Source organism: Podarcis vaucheri, assembly GCF_965113315.1.
Source record: "Podarcis vaucheri genome assembly, chromosome: 2".
NCBI lineage: Eukaryota > Metazoa > Chordata > Lepidosauria > Squamata > Lacertidae > Podarcis > Podarcis vaucheri.
The window spans coordinates 40341274-40353432 of NC_138760.1; the positions used below are offsets into that span (position 1 = coordinate 40341274).

The window sequence follows — 12159 nt, forward strand, 5'->3', positions numbered from 1 at the left end:
TTCTGGTTGCTATTGCATGCTCTTAAAGGCTGGAAGAAACCACAAATGATACTACTCTGGCTACCAATCCTGGCTTTGAAGAACTAATGCAGGCACCTGAGGTATCTTTGCATCAAGTGGTGAAAAGTGGAATAAGGCACCCTTCCCCAACCTGGTGCTCCCCCATATGTTTTGGACTACAACCCCCATTCTCTCCAGCCAGTGGGGATGCTCACAGAAGATGCTTCCACTGGTTCAGTGCCACTAGGAACACCAATTGCATATCTACCATTGCTTTTAAATATATTATGTAAAAAATAATATGAAAGTATACTGTTCTCAACTGTCCGTCATCATAGGTATGGCATAAATTGTGGAGATAAAAAAAATGGAAAACCCAAAATATTTCCTTGTACAGTGGAACCTTGGTTTTCAAATGTAATCCATTCTGGAAAACTGTTCGACTTCCAAAACATTCGAAAACCAAAAACTGAAAGCGGAAGCCTCAATACAATAGGGAAACTCAAAACGGAAGCCGCATGGCATGTTTGGCTTCTGAAAATTGTTCGAAAACCGAAACAGTTACTTCTGGGTTTTCAGTGTTCGAAAGCCAAAACATTCAACTTCCGAGACACTCGAAAATCGAGGTTAAGAAATATTGAATATTGACACACACACAAAATTTCTGTTTTCTATTGAAGGTGAGACTATCCAAGTGTACTTTTTTAAAGCCGTTGAAACAATGTCTTAATGTAAATCTAATTTAGTAGACTGGATCACTGAGGTGGTGAATTTTCATAGTCAGCATGACTATTAGGAAAGAACTGCCTCCTGTTTTAAAGTGCAGCATGTAGCCTACTGTGAGCAATTGTAACAGTGCTTTCCTTACTCTGCAGGCAGTGCATCTACCCAACGGACTCTAAGTATCAGGTTCCTAGTGGGGTGCAATACACTGTGCAAAGCTTCACATACTTAAACAACAGGACCGTGAGAAAGTCAATCGGAAAGTACAGCAGACACTTCAGCAGCATTGCATACTTTCTCCTTTCTGTATGCTACCCTTTGTTGCCAAAGCCCAGTATAGAAAAAAAGGGTGGAAAACTTAAGAGGAATCTTATGAGATGTTTCCTTTTTCAAAGTGGAGCGAATTTTGTTCACTGCATTACAAAGTGGAGCGAATTTATGTTTCAAAGTGGAGCGAATTTATGTTCACTGCATTACAGATTTGGTAGCCAAACAATGAGCTTGCTAACTTCATTTCAGCTATGGCAAATTATGGTCTGTTTGCCCAAACTGAAGGAACTTGGTATAAGAGGGGGAAGGGGGAACGTGAACAGGCAGAAAGCTTTGACCATATAGTTAAACCATGGTTTCTGCATGACACCTGAATCAGTCTACTCCTGACCTGTCCAACCGGTCGATCGTGATATACTGGTCGATTGCAGGGTGTCCCTGGTCGTTCGTGGTATCCTGACCTCCCCTCCCCCCACCAAAAAGGGGGGGGGAAGCAGCTCTGGTCAATCTAATGGGTAGATCACTGCCAGTTTTTAAAAAAATAGTTTTATAGTACAATCACAGTTTCTTGGAAGTTGTACATGCCTGGTCTACTCTAACATGTTCATAATAGATTCAACACACACATGCTATCAGGAGATCAATCAAACCATATCCTTTATCACCTGAGGATAAGAGAGTAACAACAGCTTACTATTTGCAAAGTGCACACAGCTTTTCTATCATTCAAACATGTAATTATCTCTAATGTATTAATACCTCTGTGTCAAAGGACAGCCATCTCCTGCTCTCGGCTTTTTTTGCCAAACCAAATATATCTCCCATCTTGAGGTTTTAGGGCTGTGTGTGTTTTTTTAAAGTGCTTTTGTTGCAGCTTTTCCGTTACCTTCCTTGAACAGGAGAGATAAATTGCATGTTTTATTCCAGGTCAGTCCCACCAACGCCTTAATATTTACTTAGCACCTATTATTAGAAAGCCTTACTTGCTACAAACCCGCATCCTTTGTAGCTGCATCATTTTTTGTCATTTGGTCATTGTGCAATCCCCTAGATCGCCTCCCATCCCTCCCCGGGCAATTCTGCTGCTAGCTGATGAGCCCACAGGAGACGGCAGAAGTGCTTATTACTAGTCCCCAACTACATGACCTTACACTCTGCACTATCAAATTTCATCCAATTTCTATTTCTCTATTCTGAGGTCATGCATTACTTTCCTAATCCTTATTTGTATTGACTATGCCTATTGATTGCCAGTCATCAGCAAAATTTGGCAAACAGTTATCATAACTCTTAAGACATTAGAAACAATGAAACTGCATTTAGGCTAGACAGTTGCAATTGTTTCACTTTTAAAAACTTGAGTTTAGTCAATCAGATCTACTTCGCTTCCTTTTGTGTACTGTTTCAAACTCAGGCTCATAAAACAAATCTTTTTTTATTCTCAGTTTCCTTTAAATACAAAAACAATGTCTATTCTGCTTTATCTGTCCCCAATAACTTTTGAAAATTACAAAATGTAAGTATGAAACAAATCTAAGCTTCTCTTGTTCTTAGCTTTTCATAAATATAAAGAATTTAATGTGATCTATCAATGTGACTGAAATATACATTTTTAAAACCCATAATTTTAATCTCTTTGCACATTTCAAGTCAAGTTCAAAACACACAATATTAACATCACCCAGGCCTCAATCACAGGGCCAAACTGGAGAAGAGGTCAGCAGATTCATGATGTGGCCTCCCTTATTTTTAGAAGATAAACTTAGCTAGGAAAACTGGATGAGAGAAAGAGAGGGGGGTTAATCTTTCCCCTTGAACTGCCTCCTTAGTGTTAACCTCCCATGGTGTGGAGGGTACATGCATATTTTCTTGCTGTGGAGCAAAGAACTGCTGCTGAGAAAGGGATTTTAAAGAGTGGGAAATGGCACCGGCATAAAGGGTTAAACCCTGTTCCCTCAGGAATGCAGCCTTGGTTTGATCTCCTTGGCTGCATTCTTTCTTTCCAGTTGACTCACTCTACAACATTTCCCCTAGTTTGGCTCTCACTGAGATGGGAAAGCCATGCCTGCACTGCACCAATTCAACAGGGAACATCAGAAGAGCCACTGGCCCGTCCAGACCAGCATCCTGTTCTCATGGAGGCCAACCAGATGCACTCGCCCCTCCTGTGGTTTCCAGTAACTGGTATTCAGAAGCACCGCTGCTTCCAACGGTGGAGGTAGAGCACAGCCATGGTGGTTGGTAGCCATTGATAGCCACCTCCTTCATTAATCTGTCTAATCTTCTTCTAAAGCCATCTAGGTTGGCGGCCACCATGGACTTCTGTGGGAGCGAGTTCCATAGTTCAACTATATGCTACGTAGAGAAGTACCTTTCTGTTCCTGAATTCAGCTTCATTGCATCTCCATGAGTTCTGGCATGATGTGAGAGGAGGGGGGGAAACCTTTCTCTATGTCATGCGTAATTTTATAAACTTGGTCCCAGTGCCTGCCAACCTAGCAGTTCGAGAGCACCCCCGGGTGCAAGTAGATAAATAGGGACTGCTTACTAGCGGGAAGGTAAACGGCATTTCCGTGTGCTGCGCTGGCTCGCCAGATGCAGCTTGTCATGCTGGCCACGTGACTCGGAAGTGTCTCTGGACAGCGCTGGCCCCCGGCCTCTTAAGCGAGATGGGCGTGCAACCCCAGAGTCGGACACAACTGGCCCATACGGGCAGGGGTACCTTTACCTTTACCACTTTAGCTAATGGGGCCTCCTGCTGCTGCCGCACGATTTCTGTTCTCATCCTGAAGCAAAGTTCTTAATCCGAGGTACTATTTCTGGGTTAGTGGAGTCTGTAACCTGGAGCATCTGTAACCAGAGGTACCACTGTACATGGACCAATAAGCTAATTTGGTCTAAGGTAGCTTCTTGGATCATGCTTACACTTTGACTCCAAACACCACTTTCTAGGCATTAGTGTTTTGCATGTGTGCTCATTTCTTGAAGACAGCAGCAGCAGCAGCAACAACAACATATTGGAAGGCATTCTTAGATTTCTAGGAAACAAGTTACACTTGTATGGCAAACCCTGTGTAGACTTTAAATGAAGTGTCTGGAACTTGCCTAATCAAGCTGCTTTAATATTCCACTTCCAATTCTACTGTAGATTCTACTGTAATCATGCATTCACAGAAACACTAGCTTAAAAAGTGAGGTCTAAAATAGCAACAGGAAACTGTTCTCCAAAGGCTTTCCCAGGACAATGAAACGACAGAGGTACAGAGAACTTGTCCCTAGTGCCAGCACTTGGTCCAGACATGGTACAAACCACTTTATAAGAAAATTCATTTGTACACTTACTATAGTAAGAGCAGTAGACAACAATCCAGTGCCTCAATATAATGCTAGAAACAATGGACAAAATTAATTGACAACTTTAAAAATGGGACAGCAAATTTAAGTATGGTACAAATGATGTAACACATCTCACCCGTTATACATAGGAATTTCTAGATGCCCAGCCTAAGAAATCTTAGAAGAATGGGCTTCATGCTTTTCATGCTCAAAATTATTTACCAACAGCAAAATGGCATATAATATTAAGAATATTCACATCTGATTCATGCCATAGTTCAAATGAAGACGTGAAGGTCATAACCTGAAAATGTGCAATAATTGTGTGCTTAATCTCTGATGCACTATTAGCTTCTGCATAAAAATGATGCAGTATAAAATGGCAGGTACAATTCTGAAAAATTACAGGTCTGCAGGCATACTGTACTAAGGGTTGTACTATAGATGCACCCAGTGCTATTTTTCTAGAAAAAGGCGTGCTGGAACTCATCATGAACGCCTCTCCTGTTCTCTTATAATGGCAACAGTGCCCACCTGAGAGGTGCCAAAACTGAGTTCTGGAAAGTTCAGGCTGAAAAAAAGCCCTGGATATACCAACTAGAGCCCACGCTGAGACCTTGCAATGAAGGATACCGGTAAGTAAGACATCTAAGAAAGAATTAAATATGTACCTATATCACATTTACATACTATTTCTACTGGCATCTTTAGTTCAACTGACAAGAGTATGCTGTACCACATTTTTCTTCCCAGAAATATACAGCATGTTGAGGACGGAATTTAGGTGGAGGAGTGAAGCAAGATGTGGCACAAACACATGGTCTAATATATACCTGAGTCTTGAAAAGGCTATGTCTACAACTCTCTCATCAGGCATCTTTTAAACTGAAACTGCCAACTTTTAATGGCTGCCGCTACATCTCTGCCTGTTAACAATAAGTTCTTCGGGTGACATTAGCAGGAGATTACGCTGGTTCCTATACCCTCCAATCACCCTGGTTGATTTCTGCATATTGTATGGTTGTGAAAGGTACAGGAGAAGGCCCAGCTGAAGGTTTTCAGATCAACTGTCAATTATCCTTTAAATAGGGAATTCAGCAGCTAAACCAAGCATAGCTGCCCTAAAATCTCCCGCCTACCTTTCTTCCGTGAAGTCTCTGCTGTGCCTACAAAAACTGCCTGCCAGAAATCCAGCTGCTGTGCACATCAGAAATATTTCCTGCTCTCCCACACACTGCTCAAAACTATTTTTACTTATACCCTGTGTTTTCCCCCCACTCATCTCCTTTAACACCTAACTTTTAACATCTTGGCCTACCTGAACTGCAAACTCTTCAAGGCCTGGTCTCTGAGAATCCTGGTTATCAATATCAAGTTCTAAAGGGTAACATTAGATAGAAACCATTGAATAGACAGAAATCATTGCACAGCAGAATAAGCAAGTCTCTTGACCAACACTGGCCAAAAAAATGCCCTTTTCAAATTATTTTACTGAATTTTGGTGAAGGTTCTTGCCTGTACCAGTGCTATTTTTCTAGAATAAGAAGTTATAATAGCAATGTTGGCCACCAGAGAGGTGCCGAAACTGAGTTCTGGTGAGTTCTGGCTGAAAAGAGCTAAATCAAAACCAGAATGAAAGATGAAAAATGCCTTTTTATTAAAAACTACAACCATGTTACAACACTCAGAGGTAAAAAGTGCATTCTAGATGTTCGCCACCCTTTACCTAAAACAACTCATTTTATAAAGCCTGCAGTAGAAACAGAAAGTCTCTCCAGAAAAATCAGCACAGTGAAATCTATGGGAGGAAAGCTTGCAATATCAGTCAATATCAGTCCCTCATCAAATACTTATCTCATTCAAAACAAGCAATTTCTTATAATTTCTACCCTGAATTTTGCAAAGATCACACAAACACTTTTCCTACACTGCCAAGTTTCAAAACAAACTGCTGAGCCATTTTGAACAATAAGCCATAGAATCCACTGCCCTTCGCCCAATTTCTCATTGTGCCACTCAACCTTAACACAGGGCTATGATTGTGGCCTGAAGTACTGTAAGTTAATAATATTCATAATAAATAAAAACAGAGGCATTTAATTTTTCTGCTCCTGTACCTTCCCCCACTACTACATTTTTAAAATAAAATATATTATAGGAGCTGAATTTCAATTTCTCATGGACACAGTTTTGTACAATGCATCTACAGCAAGAAGAAATCATAGATGCTAAGGTAATAGAAGGTGGACAAGGTCACTTCACAAATCCAGACTACTGAATTTTCACACTTCTGCTCTACATCTAAACATATATTGCACTAAGTTTTCTCTCTCATCTTCCTTTTCACATGTACAATTTAGTTGCATTTGCTGAAAGTAGGGATGTCAGTACACAAGCTCTCAAGGTTTGATTTTAGGCATGGTTATGGTTTGCTGAATGTTTCCTATTAAAAATGTATAGGTATACAACTGGTCAATGTGGTAGTACAGAACTGGATTCAAAGACCTCATTTATTACTCAATAATGCAGACTATATCAGCCCCATTCCACTTCTCCTATTACTACAATTACTAAAGTATTCCTGGCTATTAAAAAAAACAGCATTTGGGAAGTAAAAGAATTATCAAATCAAAAACAGGACTATTTCTGAACTGCACAGAACGAAGTAGAATCAGCCCTTTAGCTTGGAAGTGAAAAGGGGCAGCTTACAAATTAGCTCGCTTATCTAGATGGCTCCACAGATGTTCTGTAATACAGGTAGCCATTGTGCCAACATAAAAGCAATCCATTATGGCTGCATTCATTATAATCCTCTCAAAAGGTCTTTGTTCTAAACATACCCATATTCTAATACTAGAAAGGTCTTTGAGGGCTAAGGAGTGGGCCAACACCACCTTGCTCAAGCCACAATTTCTATAATGCATAATGCACTTTTAAACAGACATCCTGACAGCTTATTAAGTATGAATCTTAGCCTGTATACTGGCTGCAAACAAGTGGGTTTTTTTTTAAAAAAAACAACACGCTGCTAGTTATCAAATTGCTTTGGCAGTTGCTCAGCTACAGCTCCAAGTTTCTACAGACTCCAGGTAATTGTTAGTGGCTAGCTAAGCTCTTTCTTAGTTGTTAGCCCTTCTCATGAATGCGCCCCAAACCATAGCAAAATGTAGCATAGGCCCACTGGGGATTCAAACGACCAGGACAACAACTTAGATGGCTTCATCACTACTTCTTACTCTGGGTTTGCCGCCCTTTATTCACTCATTTTTAAAATGGGGACTCCAGACTCTGTTGTTGGGAATTCAGTGGTTTGACTTATCTTGTTTTTTCAGACTTCATTGGCAGTAGGGGTGGTTTGTTTGTTTGTCTGAAAAACAAATCAATTGCATTACCAGTCGCCCCGTGTGAAGAGGCAAGGCACTCTTGTGCAATTGGGACTGCTATATTTTTAGGGAAATACATCCACAGCTTTCTTCTTTCCTTCCCCCTTACTTTTTATCATACCATGTGATGAATGAGCAGATTAGTGATATCAATTGCCTTAGTGTCAGCATCTGCTCAGCTGATAAAGAGGGTACAGTATAATCATTTCCTCTAATATTTTATCGCAACAAAATAGTACTATTTTGCTATTAAAAAGCGAAAAGAGAAAATAATGTAGTATGATTAGTAATTAAATCTTTCCCCTGAGGGGACAAACAGACACTGACACTAGGGCAATATGGCTGGGGGTGGGGGCAGGACTTTTCTTTCTGGCAGCAATCAAAAGGAAGGAAATATGGACAGAATCTGAAAACAGGAAACTTTTCATTAACACTGGAAATAACTTTTGAGTGGCACTTATAAGTAAACATTGTGGATGGATCTTGGCTAAGGAATAGAGCACAGTGCTATACTAAGTGTAGTGTGGAATCTCAGTTTTAACAACATTTACAGTGGTACCTCAGGTTACATACGCTTCAGGTTACAGACTCCACTAACCCAGAAATAGTACCTTGGGTTAAGAACTTTGCTTCAGGATGAGAACAGAAATTGTGTGGCGGTGGCGGCAGGAGACTCCATTAGCTAAAGTGGTGCTTCAGGTTAAGAACGGACCTCCGGAACAAATTAAGTACTTAACCCGAGGTACCACTGTATAGCTAACTATAAAAGAACAATGCTGCACTAAAGTATGGAACCACCCTAAAAAAAGCAGGCACTGCAATTCTCTTTTTCAGATAAATGGTGTTACCCTTCAGAATAGCAAGGACACATGCTTCAAAGAGACTAATTCCTGCTCTTCCAGTAGCTGTTTTCTTAGATACAAAAATTCTTATTGCGTTATGGTGACTAAAATACTGCTTTGCTCTTTATCTTCTACCTACTCCAAACAGTGCCTTGGGAAAACAACTGGAAGCCCAAATCTCTTAACTGAGCAATTATTCAACGATCACATACTTTTATCTTACTGAAAGAATTTTATCTTTTCACCAGATTTAACATCAGCAGCTACTTTTAAAATTATTTACATATACTATTATGAAAGCTGAAGAAGTGATACTGTTTCACAGCATAAAACAGTAACTGCTAAAACAACATTGTTTCCAATAAACTGAAAACAGGAACCCACGAAGAACATTAAAAAGCAATAAAAAACATCTGTTTGCAGCTGTCCTCTTAAGTAAACGCTACAGAAAAAAGCATGCATAAGTTGCCCTTTATTCCAAACACCTTCCGTTAAGGACATGCTTTTTAAAGATAACCAATACTTTTGTGCATATTTGCCAAAATATGGTAAGTTGCAGTTTAGATTACAAAACCAATCAGAAAAAAATATTAGAAAGCCACACCATTTACAGCTGCTCAGTCTTAAAGCACAATATCTCAACCAGGTCACATTCACCTGTACAACAGATTAAGAATGATTACTTCTGATCTGACACTACCGTATTTTTCGCACCATTGGACGCACTTTTTTCCTCCTAAAAAGGAAGGGAAAATGTCTGTGCGTCTTATGGAGCGAATGTGTGGTCCCTGGAGCCAAATCGCTGTTGCCCTACGCTGCTGGGGTGCTCTTCGGGGATGGGGGGAGGAGCCACGGTGCTCTGCCGGCTGCCTCCGCTTTCCCCTGAAGCCCCGGCAACGTTTGCAAGCAGCGGGAAGGCTGTGCGTCTTTGCCCTGCGCTCCTGGGGTGCTCTTTGGGGGTGGGGGAGGAGCCACGCTGCTCCGCCTATAGCTTTTGCATTCCCCCTGAAGCTCCGACAAGGTTTGCAAGCAGAGGGAAGGCTGTGTGATCCTGGGGTGGAGGGGGGAGGAGCTACACTGCTCTGCCTACAGCTTTTGCATTCCCCCTGAAGCTCCGACAAGGTTTGCAAGCAGAGGGAAGGCTGTGCATCTTTGCCCTGCGCTCCTGGGGTGCTTTTGGGGGGGGGAGCCACACTGCTCTGCCTATAGCTTTTGCATTCCCCCTGAAGCTCCGACAAGGTTTGCAAGCAGAGGGAAGGCTGTGTGATCCTGGGGTGGAGGGGGGGAGGAGCTACACTGCTCTGCCTATAGCTTTTGCATTCCCCCTGAAGCCCCGACAAGGTTTGCAAGCAGAGGGAAGGCTGTGCGTCTTTGCCCTGCGCTCCTGGGGTGCTTTGGGGGGGGGGGAGCCACACTGCTCTGCCTATAGCGTTCGCATTCCCCGTGAAGCTCCGACAAGGTTTGCAAGCAGAGGGAAGGCTGTGTGATCCTGGGGTGGAGGGGGGTGGGGAGCAGCAAATTGCTTTCTCTCAGTGCCTCCTAATTCAACTGCAAAGGATTGCCTAACCGGATTCTGAGCTCCATTTGAAGTTTAAAAATACTAAGTTTGGGGATTTCTTCAGGTAGCAGTTTTGCAGAAATAGTCATAAATACATGCAAAGCATTTCCACAATTCAGTATTAGTGAGCTCAGCTAAAACCGAGCAGGCATCTGGCTCAGTAACAGTTTAAACTAAACAACTATAACCAAAATAAAAAAATTCCTTCCAGTAGCACCTTAAAGACCAACTAAGTTAGTTCTTGGTATGAGCTTTTGTGTGCATGCACACTTCTTCAGATACACTGCTCTGTATCTGAAGAAGTGTGCATGCACACGAAAGCTCATACCAAGAACTAACTTAGTTGGTCTTTAAGGTGCTACTGGAAGGAATTTTTTTATTTTGACTATGGCAGACCAACACGGCTACCTATCTGTAACTGCAACTATAACCAGACATCCTGTGTGTTTGTGTGTGGATCATGTTCCTAGCAGCTAATCTTTATTGCTGAAAAGAGGCACTGATTTTCCACTCCAAATCTATAATTCATTATACAAATTCTTACAAGTACAGTCCACCTATACCAAACCAAAAACATTGTGTTCTCTTGTTATTGAATGGGAGCTATTTATCTGCCCTCTTTTCCTCCTCTGTTCTTTGCTCAATCACTCCATTTCCCACTCTTTGAATCTTCCTTTCAAAACAACCAGGCCTGTTTTGAGAAAACTTCAGAGATTTAGGATCTGGAGCGCAATCATTGGATCTCTTTGCTGTTCCTCCATACTCCAAGCACTTCTCATTTGCACAGCCCTGGTTTCTCTCCCTTACTATTAATATTCTTGATTAATAACAGTAAAATGCTCAAATTTTAATTTTTGTGACTGCTGCCAATACTGACTTCCCAGTGATGATGAAAACAGCTACATTATAATGGAATGTCTGTCCTTTTTCCATTCTCTTCATTATATATTGTGGCTCGCTTTAAAGCAGCAAAGTGGACAGGAGCCACCCACTTTGCTGTTTTAAATAGTTTAGTACAACATTTGAGTTGGATTTTTTCTTCTTATTTTCCTGCTCTAAAAACTTGGTGCGTCTTTTGGTCAGGTGCGTCCTATGGAGCGAAAAATACGGTATATGATAGTAGGACTAGAACCCTATTAAAATACTTTTTATACCACTGAAACACATGCAATTAAGTGCTTGCTTCTGTCCTTGGGAAAACCAAACATGTAAGCACTTTAATCATTTAATAATCTTCTATTATCACAACTTTTGGTTATACAGCAAAATCCAATGTTAGTAAGAGTAAACCCATTGAAATAAATGGACTTTAACTTACACTACCTCAGTTTCTTACATACACAGATATGAGGTAATACTTTGCAGAATAACACATTCAAAATAATGTGTTTACTTTAGTTATAACAAAAACATTTTTAAAAGAGAGACACAAGAACAAAGGTAAAATATTTACTCTAGACAACTGATCAAAATAGTTTGCTACAAAGGCAAAATGCATATTTTCAAGAGGAGATGAAAATTACGGTAAGTGTCTATCTCCTTAGAAGTGCTTTGTACATAGAACTTGTGCATTTTGGAGCAGTGAGGAAGCTCATTTACAGCCTAAGTATTTTGAATACTTGTGTAGCTACTGCTTAACTTCCCATTATAGTTTAAACATATCTTTTTGTTTTCTTATTTTATCATCAGGTTATTGCTTTTTAAAAATAATGTGCAATTAAATCTCTTGAGCAGCACTTCTTTGTAAAATTATGGGATTAAAATATATATGCAATGATCATCTTATCTCTCCTGCAACACTGCAGCAGATTAGTTGATGCAGTTTGTATTACAACTGCCTGCAGACAGAACACAGACAATGACTCCTCATTCTAAAGACATCTGGAGAGCAAGGAATACATACATTTGCTACATAGAAAGGTAAAAGACTTCGCGCAGCAAATGTCAGTATACTTGGTGTTTTCACTACTTTCTGTATATTTTAAGACATTTCGATTTTAAGAATTATATGCTTAAATAAATAAGATCCCCCAAAATCATTAGTCTA

General features: G+C 40.6%; 2 protein-coding genes across 3 annotated transcripts in view; one reads left to right on the top strand and one right to left on the bottom strand.

The window, feature by feature from the left end:
* Positions 1-12159, bottom strand: part of UBE2O (ubiquitin conjugating enzyme E2 O) — a 66531-nt gene that overhangs the window by 44038 nt on the left and 10334 nt on the right. The window lies entirely within an intron of this gene.
* The window catches only part of AANAT (aralkylamine N-acetyltransferase), a 38009-nt gene continuing 37863 nt past the window's right edge, over positions 12014-12159 (top strand). Inside the window, exon 1 of the mRNA XM_082204860.1 lies at positions 12014-12032. The gene's annotated coding sequence lies outside the window, so the exon portion shown is untranslated. The remainder of the gene's footprint in view (positions 12033-12159) is intronic.